This window comes from Dioscorea cayenensis, unplaced genomic scaffold (genome assembly GCF_009730915.1).
Source record: "Dioscorea cayenensis subsp. rotundata cultivar TDr96_F1 unplaced genomic scaffold, TDr96_F1_v2_PseudoChromosome.rev07_lg8_w22 25.fasta BLBR01002223.1, whole genome shotgun sequence".
In the NCBI taxonomy this organism is placed as follows: Eukaryota; Viridiplantae; Streptophyta; class Magnoliopsida; order Dioscoreales; family Dioscoreaceae; genus Dioscorea; species Dioscorea cayenensis.
The window spans coordinates 32,477-49,168 of record NW_024088614.1 but is presented as its reverse complement, the minus strand read 5'-3'; the positions used below and the strand labels follow the sequence as shown (position 1 = coordinate 49,168).

The following is a 16,692-nucleotide window of genomic DNA, read 5'->3' as shown; positions in this document are numbered from 1 at the left end:
CTCATAAATGTCGGTTAAACAACATTATGGAGAAGAAGTAAGAGTAGATTCTTGGGCTCTTGGGAATACAACCCTCTCTTGTTCACACGAGAGATATTACTTGATGACTCGTGCGCTTGCGGATCTCATCCAATCTGCAACCTTTTAAGCCACTTGTTAAGATCCTCGGGGAGCCATCATGGGTCCTTTGACAACCATCAAGGGAGCCGTAAAGCTTCCCCAAGGGCTTCACAGCCTGCTTGTCGGGCTAAGAAACGTGTCAAGCTTCTCTGTCAAGCTTAACGGGCAAAAATAGCCCATTAAGCGGTCTGTCAAGCCAAAGAACACCCTCCAAACTTCTCCAAAATTTCATGCAATCAATAACTAAATAACATAGACTTAAAGCACATCAAATATAGCATGAAAACTCATCAAACATTCACCAAATCCATGAATAGTCATCAAGAAACTTCAACCATGCATGAAATGATAAAATTCAAATAACTACACATACATGAAAATATAAGAATAAACAAGCAAGCATGCATGAAATGAAGATGTTGATCAAGAGAGCATGAGAGTCTAAGCAATGAAGAATACAATACCACAAGAGTATGGGTATAAACTTGAAAGATTAAACACAGAAGTAAGATGAGCATGAGTGTAAAGCATAACAAAAGAGAGAAAATAAAGAAGCACAACTAAGTACACAATAAAACCAAAATAACAACACGAATGGAATAAAAACTTGGGTTGCCTGCCAAGAAGCGCTTGTTTAACGTCATTAGCTCAACGTACCTTCGGTCTCCTTGGGTGTGTTTCCACACAGGAGGTTCATCGAAAGACATGAAAATTTTTTTAATTTCCCTTGATCTTTGAAGTACAACCGGTCTACCTCTTGGGGTGGCAACATAGTGACATTCATTTTCTTCTTCAGCCTTTTATTTGTTTTCCTCGACATTTTCTTCAAGTTTTTCTTTTTCTTGCCACAAGGCGACGTATTCATCTCCACATGGTTTACTTCTTGCATTGGGGGAGGAGTAGAGTTCTTTCTCTTGACTATTTTACTTTCTAACTCCTCTAAATACTCGTCCAGTGGGTTTATTGCTAGGACCTCCTACACACAATTAGAAATAACCATGTCAGTCTCATCAGTGAAGTAAAGGGGATCGTCATGATCTTGAGTATGCTTCATGGCATCGGGCAGTGTGAAAACAACTTCCTCATCCCCTACTATCAATGTAATTTTCCTCCTTTCACATTAATGAGAGCACCTGAGGTGTTGAGGAAGGGTAGACCAAGGATCAATGGGACCTCGACATCATCATCTACATCAAAAATCATGATGTCAACCAGGATAATGAGTTTGTCTACTCTCACTAGCACATCCTCTACAACACCCCATGGTTTCTTTATGGAACGATCAGCCAGGTACACTGTCATCTTCGTGGGCCTTAGTCTTCCAACCCTAGCTTCAAGAATAGTTGGTAGGGCATTACATTGATGCTGGCTCCAGAATCTGCCAATGCTTTTTCTTGTGTTCCCTCACCAATCACACATGGGATGATGAGGCTTCCAGGATTGTTTAATTTCTTTAGGAACATCCTCTGAATCATTGCTGAACAATTTCGTGGCAGTGCAACTATTTCTAATTCCTCAAGTTTTCTCTTGTTGGCGAGAAGGTCTTTCATAAATTTTACATATTTGGGTAATTGGGTCAATGCCTCAACAAGAAGGATATTGATATGGAGTTGTTTGAACACATAAAGGAATTTCTTGAATTGAGCACCCTCCTTATCTTATTTCAACCTGGTGGGATAATGGATTGTAGGCTTGTACTCTTGTACCCTTGGTATTGGTAATTGAGGGATCTCTTCACTTTGCTTTTCCCCACTTCCTTCAACTACCAATTTGGTTGGCTTAGGGTTTTCCTATACGGCAACCCTATCTTTTTGGCACTTGAGCTCTCCTCGGCTCTTGCCTCCTCTTGCTTCCCACTCCTCAAAGTAACAGCTTTCAAGTGTTCCCTCGGATTATTTTTAGTATTGCTTAGTATACTACTAGGGGACATTCAGAGTTTGCCTTAGCAAGCTATTGGACTTGTGTTTCAAGAGATTGAATGGAAGCTTGGACATTTCTCAACACTGTGCCAAACTCATCAAGTCGAGTGTTTATACTTAGAAACTTTGCTTTAGTGTTGATCATGAACTTGGCTAGAACGTCTTCAATTGTGTACTTCCTCTCTTGTTGCGGAGATGTTTGATACTAATTTCCTTGAGGTGGTGGAGGCCTCTATTTCGGTAACCCTTGATTCCAAGAAAAATCTGGCTGGTTCCTCCAACCCGGGTTGTAGGTATTACCATAGGAATTTCCCGGCCCTCTTTGTCCTCCACCAACATAGTACACTATCTCTATAGGTGCTGAAGAAGCAATAGAAATAGGACACTGCGTAGTTGCATGGCCGACACCACATGTCTGATAGGACAAAACTACTCTAGAATTTGAGCTTGAACCCAACATAAACTGATCAAATCTCTTTTTCAATGCTTTAACCTTTGTAGACAGTGCAGTGTTATCATTTACTTCATAAATACCCGTTGCCCTTGTTGCTTTTTGTCATGTACTCCAATGGCACTCATTTCTTGGCATATCTTCAATTAGTTTTCCAGCATCTTTAGGATACTTATTGCTTAAAGAACTACCTACTGCCGCGTCGATGAGTTATCTATTTGCATAGTTTAGTCCGTTACATAGCATCTATACTCTCATCCACGAGGAGAAACCATTGTGAGGACATTTCCTCAAAAGATCCTTGAACTTTTCATGAGCTTCGAAGAGTGTCTTTGAATCACCTTGCCCAAAAGCAGAAATTTCTTGTCTCAGTTTGGCTGCCTTGCTTAGCAAGAAATACTTAGCAAGGAACTTCTCTGCCATTTCTTTCCATGTAGTGATAGATCCGGGAGCTAAGGAAGTAAGCCATTTATATGCTGCTCCTCTCAAACTGAATGGAAATAATCTCAATTTAATGGAATCATCTGAGACCGAGTTAACCTTGAAGGTAAAGCAGATCTGTAGGAAGCAAGACAAGTGAGCATGGAGATCTACATCAGCTAACCCATCAAACTGCACTGAATTCTGAACCATCCCGATTGTGCTTGCCTTAATTTCAAAGTTATTCATTGGCACAGTTAGGGCTTGCACACTAAACTCCTCGCCAGTAAACTATGGTCTCTCATAATCTGATATTGTTCTTCTTTGCTCGGCATTGACTGAGGGTTCACTATGCTCAACTTGAATGTCTTGTTGCCTTAAACTATCTACTCCTTGTCTTAACCTTTGATGCAAGGTCCTCTCAATCTTGTTATTGGGCTCTACTAAGTTTGCTTGACTTGCACTTATAATAAGATGGGTACCTTGCACAAAATTTAAAACAAACACTTAAGATTGGAAAAGAGAACAAGAAAAGGAGAAGCAAAGAAATGAAGATATATGTACAATAAAAATAAACAAAAAAAAAGAAACAAATAAAAGAAACAATGGCCAAATCAACAAGCTCTAAGTTTTTTGAGTATTTCACGTGGGTACTGGCAACGACGCCAAAAACTTGGTTGACACCGGTGAGTGCACGGGGCTATCCAGTAATACCTCTCGCGCAAGCACGAGAGGATCGTATTCCTAACGCCTGAGAAGCTGCTCTTACTTCCTCTTCGTGTGTTGTCTAGCCTACAGATTTGAGTGATTATTCTAACTACAAAGTAAGAGAAAGAACTCTAAATGTGTGTCTACAGTAGATGTAAATCAGGGGTAGAAATCAAGGGATGAAGATGGTCATGGATGTGGATCCCCCTGTGGCTAATAGAGTGGACAGGATGCTAGAACTATCATGGAATTGGTGGTGTGGACCAAGAGATTCCTGAGATAGGTCAACCCGATGGTCACAACAATTGACCCCCTAATCCGGTATGAGTATTGATATGGAATTTCTTCCAACCAAATCCTCATACGATTGCATTACAAGTAGGGGAATCTCTAATTAAGGTCGAAAGCCAATTAGGTTCAACCCTAATGTTGGAGGGGCACAAAATACCCAATGGTCACGGCATATTTGTACATTGATCCCTTCCAAGCTAGGTGTGTCTAGTACAAGGACGATGGTCACACAACCTAGTACAACCTACAATGGCATACAGAGTTCTCATGTATATCAATACGTCAAAGTACACCAAGCATGAATCACAAACACATTAAAATGCAATAAAATAAATCAAAGCATCCAACTAGACAAGTTCACCCCAAGGTTCATCAACATCCAGTGACCTTGGGGTTTAGTTGTTCATACTAAGAAAATACATGATCAAGTCCATGAAAATAACTAAATAAGCAACAAAGGGGTGGCGTCCCTGCTCTCTATAAGCTTGAAAAATGGAAAATAATGCTGGATCTTGCCACTTCCTTTGATTTCTTTGTCTAAAATGTCTTCTTGAGTAATCTTTATCCCAGATTTGGAAGATGGAGAAGAATGGTAGAGGTAGGAGAAGAAGGTGTGGAAGAAGCCCTCTCAAAAAGCCCTAAAACCCTTTGCTTCATGGCCTTCTTTGCTACCATGAAGGAGGCCGTCAGAGTCTCAGGAATTCGCCATGAGTGTTATAGTAAATGCTATAGTAAACTGTGCATTTTTCATTCGAGTCACAGGCATCTTCAGGGCCGTCAACAAACCCATCAACAAAACTCGAGACCTTGCCGTTTCTCAAGTTCTCCCTTCTGCAGTAGCTGCTACAGTGTTGTTGTAGTACTTGGGGCTCTAAAACACCATTTTCCATTTAAAACATGTAAACGGTAACAAATCATCGATTTATACATAACTAATATAACAAGAATACATATAAAATACACACATTTAGGCATTTATCAAAAGTTTCAAGTCATGAATCAGCTTGTTGGTCTAAAGTTATCAATTTCAACTATGCTCGCTCAGGGGGAACCATCAACCTCCTTCATGAGACTCCTAGAAGAACCTTTTTCTTTTGGAAAGGCATCCTCAAAGGTAAACTGGCTTTTCTTGTAGGCATCGACTCCTCTTTGAACAATGGTAGGAGCACTTCATTCTGGATGGATAGATGGTATGAAAGCACGCCCCTTAACAACAAGTGGTTGGGTCTCTTTATACATTGGCAGGAACCACTTATCTCTATTGTCGACCTCCTATAAAGATTTTTAACAATTGAGAGTGAGAACCTACCACCAATACTGCATCATATACTCCCCTAATATCAAAACGAGATGAAAAGATTTACCAATGGGACCACAAGGTTTTTTTGGTAAAATCCTTCTACACCTTCTTGAACGATGGAGGACTCCGATGTTCTCAAAGTAGATCATTATGGACCGGATAATGCCCCCTAAAAATTAGACTATTCTTCTAAATGGCGTTACATAATAAGATCCTTATACTGGATAACCTCACCAAGCTTAGATGCAATAGGATATCCACTGCTACTTGTGTTCTCTACAACTCAGAATTAGAAAGGGTGGATGACCTGCTTGTTACCTGCTTGGTTTCTTCATGAATATGGGCACATTATGGGGCAATTTTCAATGTTGTAATGCCTTTCAACACCCTTCCTATGTCTTGGTTTGATTGGGTACTCAGAGGAACTCTTACCCCAAGCCATTGGGAAACCTCCTTATCCATGCCATATGCTGGGTCATCTTGATTAAACGCAACAATCTCATTTTTAATTTCATAGCTTTAGATTTTTACCCTTTAATTTACAAAATTAACCAACTGCTTCTTTCCTTGATTCTTGCAGCACTTGACCCAATCAAGACCTCTTTGGAAAAGGCTATTCCAAAGATCAAAAGGAGTCTCACGTTCGCAAGCATCCAACCCCTTCCAGATAGTAGCCCCAACAAACCACCCATTTAATGGCGAGATGATGTGATATTGATCAGGATAAAAATTTTTTGAGCTCCAACAATCTAACTCTATTCCCTTTGTCTACTTTTTTTGTCTTTCATTCCCTGTCTGTCGATAGGGCAGGTCTACTTCTGGTGACCGTCCCATTTCTTCTTCTCTCCCTTGTTCTTCATGTTGTAATCCTCCCAGTTTTCCATTCTACTCTTTCTTTAATAAAATGTGGTTTATCCAATTTTCTCAAAGTATATATATATATATATATACTTTTACCTCAAGAATAGAATTGCTTCATATTTTTATCAATGTATCATATGATGTGATATACAAGTGCTCTTCCATACTCACACTGTTATAAACTTATAATTCCCATAACTCATTATATTATTTCATATAAAACATATTTATCATGAATACTTTTCATTTCTATTAATATGCATAAACCAATTATTCTTATTGAATTTTTTTTACCCCGTCCTAACTGTGACTGCATGTTATGAGAGCCTTGGATACTTAAATAACTCTCTTGCTTTTTCACTTTCATGAGCCAATTTTTCTGGAGATTATTGCCACCTTTGAGCTTGAGCCTACCTTCAAAGGAAGCATTAAGCTTCTTTCTTCCATTGTTGTAGTTTTTAAGGTGTTGTGCTTTCTAACTCCAAAGACCTTCATGGTTTCTTAGAGTCATTAGTTTTAGAGTTTTCCTATCAGCCTTCTTCATCCCTCCAAGTAAGTTCTTCATATTTGAATTTTTTTCTTGGTTGTTCACTAGTGTTGCTGTCCATGCTTATATGTTTAAATCTTAATTATTAATTCCTTGTCCTGCTAGTATGTTGGAGTATTCAATTCATGAATTTATTACTAATTGTCAGTTTTTGAGTTTCTTGAAACCCAACTATGGGTCACTTTTCTTTTTCAGCCTTTAATTATTTTTTTCCATGCTCAAATTAAGTGTCATGATGCTATAAGATACTTTTCAAGCCATTATAGATATTAGAGACATGTGTTGTGGAAAATCCAATTGTAAGCCATAATTTTAGTGCCTTGATAGCTTACTAATCTGTTGATTGATGAGTGTACAATGCTCATATATTTTATATCAATTTGTACACTCAATTGGCATATCGTAGAACCCTAATATGGAATTCGATGCTAAATATTGTGTGTTTTGCATTAACGGGTTTAGGGCAGTGTTTAAAGATGAGGGAGAGTAAAAAAAAAGCATTCTAGACCCAAAACGATGAGTTCGGAGCTCTCTCGGCATCATCGTACTAAGGACAAGGTAAACTGGGTGGCTTACGGACAGCTTACGGTCATCCTTGTAGCCATATGTCTATTCCAAAAGACCTTGCGGGCACTCTTATACCTGTAAGGAGGATTTAGAGCCAAGCTAGATGACCTTACAAGAAAGGCTTATTCTCATAAGGATGCCCATAAAGACTATCGCAAGGAGCTTACGATCATAGCATATGCCGGTAAGTCGCAAGAAGCAGAACAGTGAGGCTTATTGTCTAGTATTTACAGTTGTAAGCTGGATCATAACAAAATCAAAAGACCTTATGGATGAGGCTTATGACCGTAAGTCATCACATAAGGCTCGTGACAATCTTCCCCAGCTCTTTTACGGCCTAGTCTTTTCACCCGTAAACTACCTGTAAGTAGTCGGGTATAAATATAACTAATGAGGATTTCTAGGGTATTCTCTATCCTATCTTTCTATTCTTTTTGGGGAGACTCTTGGAGACGAGGTTGAGGAAGAAAAAGGGCCGAATCTCCAGCATTCTAAAGGTGATTTGGAGAGGGATTGGGCCTTGCATTCAAGGGTATTGAAGATCATAGTCGTCAAGCTCATCTTGGCACCGTGCATAGAATCTTCTTTGGTGACTCTTCATTATAGTGATTAAAAAGGCGGTTTTCATGGATCTCATGTCTTCCTTTATTCTTTCTATCTTGAATGCTTGCCCTCCTTTAATGGAGGGCTAATTTGTAGATGTTTGGGCATAGTTGAACTCTAGGGTTTATTTCTTCGACTTTGGTTATTGGATCTTTGATGCTTTAATTGATTTATTATTTGCAATCATATCTATTTGAATCTAAATGCATGTTTGAATGCTTGGTTGTTGCTAACAAGGTGAAAGCCCTAGCTATTATGTTTGATGTACTGCGTGATGAATAGAAATACCCACCTAGCATAGACATGCCATAATTAGAGGGAATTGTGAGTAAGCCTGGCTATAGGTTACTTTCAAGACTCCGTATTTCTCAATTCTCCCGAGTGAGTTATTAAAAATCTCCGTACTCTTTGCAATCATGTGAAGTGGATTTTAGGAGAAATCGCATTTCTGCTCTGTATTCGGATTGGGGGTAATCTTTCATTCTCAGGGGGAGATTACCTACTTAAGAGATTGTCATTAGCTCACAGTTAGGTTTCATAGTGTGTTAATACGATTATGTGGATGTCTATATTAGCTTTACACCTATTCAGTTACTCTTTGCCTGAGAAATTGAGGTTTAGTATAATTCTATAAAACTATCAGTTTAATTAGGATTGGATGTTTAGACGACCATTGTCCTGTACTCAATAACCCTAGAAGAATGCTATACCCAGGTATTGCTTTCTACCTTGATTTTCCTCCTACTATTTCCCATATTTTCTTGTTTTCTTTTACTTTGGTTCACACACAAACACTTCACTATTCAGGCTATTTTTCTGATCTAGAGTTATTACTAGTACTCACTTTCTTTCCTATGGACTGACACTTTGCATTTACACACACATTATTCCGCAATCTACAGGTACACTTGTGTCCCCATCAAGTTTTTGGTGCCATTGCTGAGGAAGATTAGTGATATCAGGAACACTTTAATATCTGCCACTTTAGTCATTTCGTTTATTTTTCTTGTTTGTTTATATTCTTTTTCTCTTTGATTGTTTTTTTATTCTTCTTCTTTTGTTTGATTTTAGTATATGCCATCGAAGGGCAAAGCGCCAAGACTTGCAGTAGGAGAGAACAATGTAGAAAGGGTAATTAGAACCAGAATGAGAACAGTCTTACTGAGTGAGAAAGGATCTTTGACGGTGAGTGTTAAGGAAGAGAAACTAGAAACTTTGGTAGATCAAGGGAACCGACGCAAGGCCTTTTCGGATTATGTTTACCCCACTCTCGACGGTTCTCAATCAAGTATAGTGTACCTATTTGTTGCAGCGAACAACTTTAAGCTTAAACCTATATGTGTACAAATTGTACAGAGTGCAGTATAGTTCCATGGATTATCGGACGAGGATCCCAATAGTCATATTGGGGGATTCCTCAAAGTGTGTGACATGCTTATGATCAACAACATTTCTGATGACGCCATCAAACTCTGCTTATTCCCATTTTTGCTAAAAGGAAGAGCTAAATAGTGGCTTCAGGAGAATCTATCACCACTTTGGAACAGCTTGTTAGAGCATTCTTGGCCTGTTATTTTCCTCCAAGAAGAACAACCAAGTTGCATCAAGAGATTATAGCATCACACAATTGGATATTGAATCATTATTTGAGATGTGGGAGAGATTTAAATATTTATTGAGGAAATGTCCACATAATAACCTCCCCGAATGGATGGAAGTTCAGATTTTCCATCAAGGCCTCAATCAAAATAATCCATAGCTTATTGATTCGGTAGTAGGAGGATCGGTTGCCAGTAAGATCCAGAGGCAGCCAAGCAGTTATGATTGCTTCCCATTAAGTGTATGGGATTAGCAAGTAATAACTCATGTAAAGACACAAGGATCATATTCCTCAAGATTAAGGATCTACTATTACTCCTTCACCGCCTACTTTCTAGCCCAACATCTTTAAGTGAGAGAATTTACTTAACTACATACAAGAAAATAAATAAGAGTTTGTCACACAATTTCAAGATTTTTAAGCAAGAGGTTACAAAGACAACAATGATGTGCAAAGGGACATGGATGTGGATCCCCTTAGGGGGTCATCATGATACAAGGATGAAGAACAAAAGATGCAAGGGTGATTTGGAGCGAGTGATTTCTAGATTAGATCAACCACAATCTCTCGATGGTTGAACCCTAATCCCATATGAGTGTTGATCAAAATCTCTTCCAAATCAACACTCTTACAATTGCATTAAGAATAAGAAAATCCCAAAATAAGAGTAAACTCCTTCTAGGTCTACTCTTATGAATCGGAGGACTACCAACATCCAATCTCTATGCATGTTGACACAAGCAACCCCTTTTAATCCATTCAAGATCTAATACACATGAGTAGGTCACATCGACGTGTACAACTCATAAAAGAATTACGGATCTCTCCATATGTAATTCTAGCATGAAGGCACAATGGATTAAATCACAAATCAAACCCAAACAATGTAATTAAGTAGCAATCATCTAAAATACATGATGAACCCCTCAAGGTTTCACTGACATCTGGTGGCCTTAGGGGGTCTAGTGTGCCATCATACAAATGTGAAGAACAATATAGATCAAAAGACAATAGAAGTTCATAAATGATACTTCCTAGATGAAAAGATGATGAAGATGAGGTAAATTGGTTAAATGATGCTTATTCTCCGAAGGATTACCGAATGATGCTTCCCTTAGCTGAAGGTTGCTTCCTGGTCCTAAGACTCCTTTCTTCCTTGGTGGTGGATCTCCCTTTTGAAAGATGATGCTTTAAAGGCTCAAAATCCCTTGAATTTACCTTGAAAGATCGTTGCCTTTTCTAGGTTTTCTTTTCTTCCAATGGTGGCCAAGAATTTCTTTTCCAGCCCTACAAGGCTCTGTTATACGCCCCAAGCCATACGGGTAGTATGGAGGCCATATGAAGACCGTACAAAGCCCAAATAATGAGAAATCTCTGTATACAGGGGTCAATACCAGGGGCATACTGGTCTGATAAGGACTCGTATGGAAGCTGCATGAGTTAGGCAAAAGTTTCCGCCTCAAAAAATCTCTAGGTGCTACAGTAGTTGATGCAGTGAAATTGCTATAGTGATTTATGGTTTTTCCTCTTTTTCACCCTAATCTTCTCCTCGTGTTCTCCATGGCTTTCTGTGCCCTACAAAGCAAATAACATATGATTAAGCACAAAACAGGCATTAATTCTTAACAGAATACATGGTAAGTGTGAAAAATATATATATTTAGACACTTATCAAATATCCCCACACCTAAGCAGTTGCTTGTCTCCAAGCAAACAAATCATGAAAAATGAGAATGATATGTGGCTAAATGTATCATCTCTGGATCAAATAAATATAAGAGTCTAAAAGCAATGGATAATGATATAAAGATGTTGAGTTGAAATCAAGAAACATGAAAGAAAGATCATGCCTCACCTCTTATATGTGTGTGCCTTGTGTGTGAATCTTCTATCTCACTTGCCGTGATCTGGTCTAGCCTAATGACTTCCATCAATATAGCTCTAGATGCTAATCACTCCACACACAATGAGTACCGAGTCTTAAAATGCTAAGTGCTACTTCAATGTATAACTAAGATTCTCCTAATTCTTAGACTTGAGGATAAACCCTATTTTTTCAAAAAGACTAAGTAGGTAGTCAAAAAGATCAAAAGGGTTATTATTATTTTTTTTTCGAGTCTGACTAACGTAAACTGCAATAAATCTTTCTAGAGTATACACATGCTGGTTAGACCCAAGAGCCACCAAACTAATCAATTACAGATCTACATAAACGCATTCATGCTTCACTAGTAGAGTAATATTGACATAGACTCATTTTTCTTTTTCTTTTTTTTCACATTCACCCTAGATCACATCTTTAGACTGCTCTACATGCCACAATACTAGGACTAGCTCAACAAGACTTAGAAGTTCTTAAGAGTCCATTGAAGGATACAACTTAGTATTCTAAGACCAAGTACTCAAAGTTGTGTGTTAAGATACAAGAGAGTTGGAGCAGTCATGTTGGCTTTTGTCCAAGGCATTAACAAAAGATTCAGTACACAAGACAATACTAGAGATGAAACAAGATTCAAGAGGGCACAAAAAGCATGTAACTCACATCAATCATTAATCCAAGCTAGAAGAATCTCACATGAATGATCAAACCATCATAGGTAACACTAGCATGTAAATAATGGCACTAACAAATGGAATACACCCTTCCCCAAACCTAGTGATGTACATTGTCCTCAACGTACAATAATCATGAAATCACGGTAGAGTGAGCAATGAAAACCAATAGAGGAGGGTTAAAACGAACTTCCCCAGTTTGTCATGTGCAAGTGACAAGGTGTGACCCGAACACAGTGTACATCAAGCTGTACATGTTGGTTCTGGCTTCCACTGAATGTGGTGAAAGTTCACCTCTCTCCCTTAATGCCTTGCAAGGCAAAAAAGGGGCATAATCATTCCAAAAAAAATGCAATCTCAAAAACAAACACTAGGGAGTAGCCAAACAAACATACTAGATAAAAGGAAACAAAGTTTAAAACAAAAGGTTAGTAGGGCATGACCCTTGACAACTAAGAAGTATGGTAAACAAACACACAAACTGAGAAGTAAATAATAAAACACACTAAAGTAATAAAACAAGTGTCCATGCTCAAAAGAAGAACTAGTCATCCCTGGTTGTTGCAGGTGGTGGTAGCATGGCGGCACAAGAAACTGTGGTGGTGTGAGAGGAAGAAGCACAAGAAGAAATGACAAACTGATGGAAGTCCTCTGCTAATTGGCACTATCTCTCTACAACCTAGAAAATGCTAGCCTCACATCTCGCGACTGCTCATGATGCATGGCCTGGATCTCACTCTCCATCCCTCTCATCCTAGCATCGAAATCTGGTGGCACTGTAGTCTCAGGGATAGGGAGTATGTGTATCTTCAGATTCTAACTTTGTCTCATCCAGCTCATGCTGACTGGATTCTCCCATGGCTGTGTATCAAATAAGTCTAGAACTATTGCCTTTTTACCACCAAACCTATCACTCATAAAGTGACCTGCCCAAGGGTGCCACATCCCCTACTATCATCATGCCTCGAGTTCTGCTCAATCAAGCTCATGCCGCGAATCGGCCTATTAATATAAGGGCCAACAAAGATCACTCCCAATCGAACACACTGCCGCTGATGTATGAATGCCTCAGTAACAAGGTGCCCAAGATGAACGGGATACTGTTAAAAAATTGCCATACATAGTATACAGGTCTAACTCTGTAACCACCCAAGTACTGTCCTTCTGGTCCCCAATAGAATCAGTGATAAGAGCATGAATATATTTGTGCATTGGGTTCTTCATGTGAGTAGCTTTCTAGGTATTTTTACTGTTACTACCTGCTAAGGTGGTCTAATACTGGTTTGCATTCATGTATGGTGGAAAGTCTATTTGCAATCGGCCAAATGGTACCTCATGAATGAACTCGTGATCCTATATCCCCAACTACTTTAGCAAACTCCATGCGATTCATCTCATATGACCTTTGACAACACCTTTTGCATGTGAACTGCAAGTGCACGAGTTTGTCGAAGTAATAATACCCCGGTGAGTGGGCATTCGAATCCTCAGGGAATAGAGATCAGAAACATAGAGATTGCTATTTAACTAGAGTAAAGATGAATTGATAGTGATGTGAAAACAAATCAATGCAAATAGAAATAAGAAAAGAAGAAGGAGGTGCTAATAAAAGATAGGAGAAACAGTCGACAATAAATAGGGCACCATGACATTACTCACCCTAGGACTGTTGCGCGTCAAGTGCAAGACCAATCATTATGTCTCTTAACTGATGTCTAATGAGTCATGAAAATCCTTAAACACATGGTCCCAAAACTTAAAGTCAACCTTGACTAACCCTACACTATACCAGGTAGAGCAATCGCTCAGTCACAACACCTCACACTGTGCTAGGTTGATTTAAGCTCTAGGGATTCCAAGTGATAAACTCTATTCCCGAACATAGATCTAACCCTTTGGTCCAGGCGAAAGACTCCTAATCACAATTAAGCCATAGATACTAAAGATTACTTCAACGCTTTACTCTGTTGCTCGTGCAACTAAGCCCCAGCGGAGTTCATCTCTTAGCATTTCACTCTATTGTGACCGCAAAGAAATCTTGGAACATGGAGGTAGGATAAATCACACCGGAGGGGAAAGGGGACGTTCCGCTACCTCTCGACTCACCCTTTCAACCCTCTCCAATCTAGCATTGTCTAACCCTCATAGTGTGTCACTCATCCACAAGGATTACCAAAATGGATTCTCAACCCTAGTGTCACTCTAAGGGAAAATCAACTCAACAAGTATTCAAGATTGGAACTCAATTAAAACATCAATTAAGGAAAGCATAATAAAAGGTCAAAGAAACAACATCATCTTAGGGTTTACAAGTTCAAGTACCCACTGGGGGTTTAGTTCTCCATGGAGCACAACACAATCAATAATGAAATCAAAAATAAAAAGATGCATTCCATGAATAAAACCCCCTTGGTGTTTGTGTCGATGGTCTTGTGGAGTGGCCTTGTCTTCTTCAAGGGTTCCCTTGTGAAGCCTAGGGCACACCTCACCGGATCGATGTCGACGAAAGCTCTCCTAATAACTCTCTTCCAAAGAAATTTGGTGTTTAAGGTCGTCAAACCTCTCCGAAAGCCTACTCTAAGCCTCTCCAAACTCTAGCCGCGGGCGCCTCCAAAGATGGAGAAAAGATAGCCATAAGATGGGGAAAAAGATCCTGCAATCAGGCTAAAATCGTGACTTAAATAGGGCTAAAATCGGGCATCCACAGGGGCATGTAGAATTTCCACACGCCCATGTGAATCTGCAGAAATCCAATTTTCAACGGCCTGTGAATAGTAACAATTACAGTAAATTACTACAGTGATTAGCTACATTATATACTACAGTACTCCGCCAAAATACTCCCGAATCCACACTTTTCATCGAGGCAATATAAACGGGCACACGTCTATGCTATAGATCACATTGCATCTTCAAATACAATCATATTTGACGACAATCTTGCAAGCTTTACACAAGTCAAAACACATGAGTGTTAATGATTGTGCCCCTCCAATTTGTATATTTCCTTGAACATAACGGAGGTTGGCACACACTCACATGTCTTTGAGCACAACTTGTGTTTTCATGTTTGTTCACTCTAAGATTTCATTAACCAATTGCACTCGCAATCTACTTTGGCTTCTTTCTTCTATATTTGCCTCCACAACCCTACATGGACAAAAGAACACAAATACACATGTATTACGATAAAATCTGAGAAAATTAATGCTCATTGTAAGAAAAGAATACTTCATATTACTAATGCACAAGCACTTATCAATCTTCCAAAAGCTTGAAAACGAATGGCTCCTAGTCTTCACGCATCGATAGTCCTTTTATCCTGATGTGCTTCAAAAGTGCATAACACCTCCAAGGTTAGTTGGCGATAAGTAGGATCATCGATCGCGAACAAATTTGCCCAACAATCATGTGAGAGTAACCCCTTCATCTGTTTATCTATTTCAAGTGTTTCCAAGATACCCCATTCTATGTAACAGAATGTGCCAAAAGGTTTGGTCTTCAAAATCTTATATTTCGCCTTATGATGTGCATGCTTAAAGTGAGGTTCTTCGGGAGTTGCCATTGTACTCCTTAGACATTCTAAGGCAAGTTTCTTGATGTTCGGCATTCCTACAACACAGATGAACCTAACCAAGCTTAGAGGAATCCCAAAAAATTCAAAGTGTTGTGTAAAATATGAAGAAACAATGGATAAAATGATGGATAGTGACCATATGGCGTATGGAGGCCGTATGGTACTATTCAATTTGCAAGAACCTCCCCACAATTATGGAAATAAAAAACTTTGTACATAAATTCAAGGGAAACTTCATCCATGACAATCACACAACAAAAATCAAGCCAAATACTTGAATAATTCCACAAACAAGCTCCAAGAAAGGAAAAGAATTGAAAAAGATAGAAACTAGGGCATCAAACCACTAGATTGATGTCTCAATGAGGTTAGGAAGAGATTTAGGAAAAGAAATAGGGAGATTTGGACAATAAATGAGAGAGAAAAAGAAGGATAATTTGGTGGAAGAAGAACAAGATAGGATAGAGAAAAGGTGGTAAGAAGAAGAAGTGGGTTTAAAGGGTTACACGAGCCATACGGGCTCCATGCAGTACTCATGGAGGCCGTATGGCCTAGTGCAACCTCACTGTTTGGCAGCACATGGCCTCTATCAAGGGACTATTGAGGCTATATGGTGTAGGCAATCTTCTCTAAATTATTCATGTGTTCTCAATGACCCCTTGATTGAGGTCATATGAATCAAAATAATGTTTTTGAATTCAGAACTCTTCTCCAAACAAGCACAAGAAGACTAAGAGAACACAAAGAACTCCTCCAAGGAGGAATGAAAAGCTTTAAACTTCGATCTAATGCATTAAGTAGCACCAAGGATATAAGTTTCTCAACAAGATAGATGACGAAAGAGACACATAAAGCAACTGAGCATGGACTTATTCACACAAATAGCAAACAAACAAAATAACTTCAAGAATGATAAAACACCTAGAATAAGAAAAATGAAGTGTAAACCCCGAATGCTTAGGTTGCCTCCCAAGAAGCACTTGTTTAACATCATGATCAATACATACCTTGTTGCTTACCTCACGGGGGTTCTAAAAGTTTGAAATTACCCCTGATCACCTATGGAGTGTTGTTGTTGAAGTATAATTTTAATCGTTGTCCATTTTCCTGAAAGTACCTTTTTCGGGTGGTATACCTCTACCGCTCCATGTGGGAAGACTTGAGTAACATTGTAT

The 16,692-nt window shown here is 39.0% G+C and overlaps 1 non-coding gene across 1 annotated transcript; it reads left to right on the top strand.

Annotated features, from left to right (window-relative positions):
* Nucleotides 1-2,758: 2,758 nt before the first annotated feature.
* LOC120257619 lies at nt 2,759-2,865 on the top strand. Its single transcript, XR_005535749.1, has one exon. It is a non-coding gene; the product is annotated as a small nucleolar RNA R71 (small nucleolar RNA).
* Nucleotides 2,866-16,692: the final 13,827 nt, after the last annotated feature.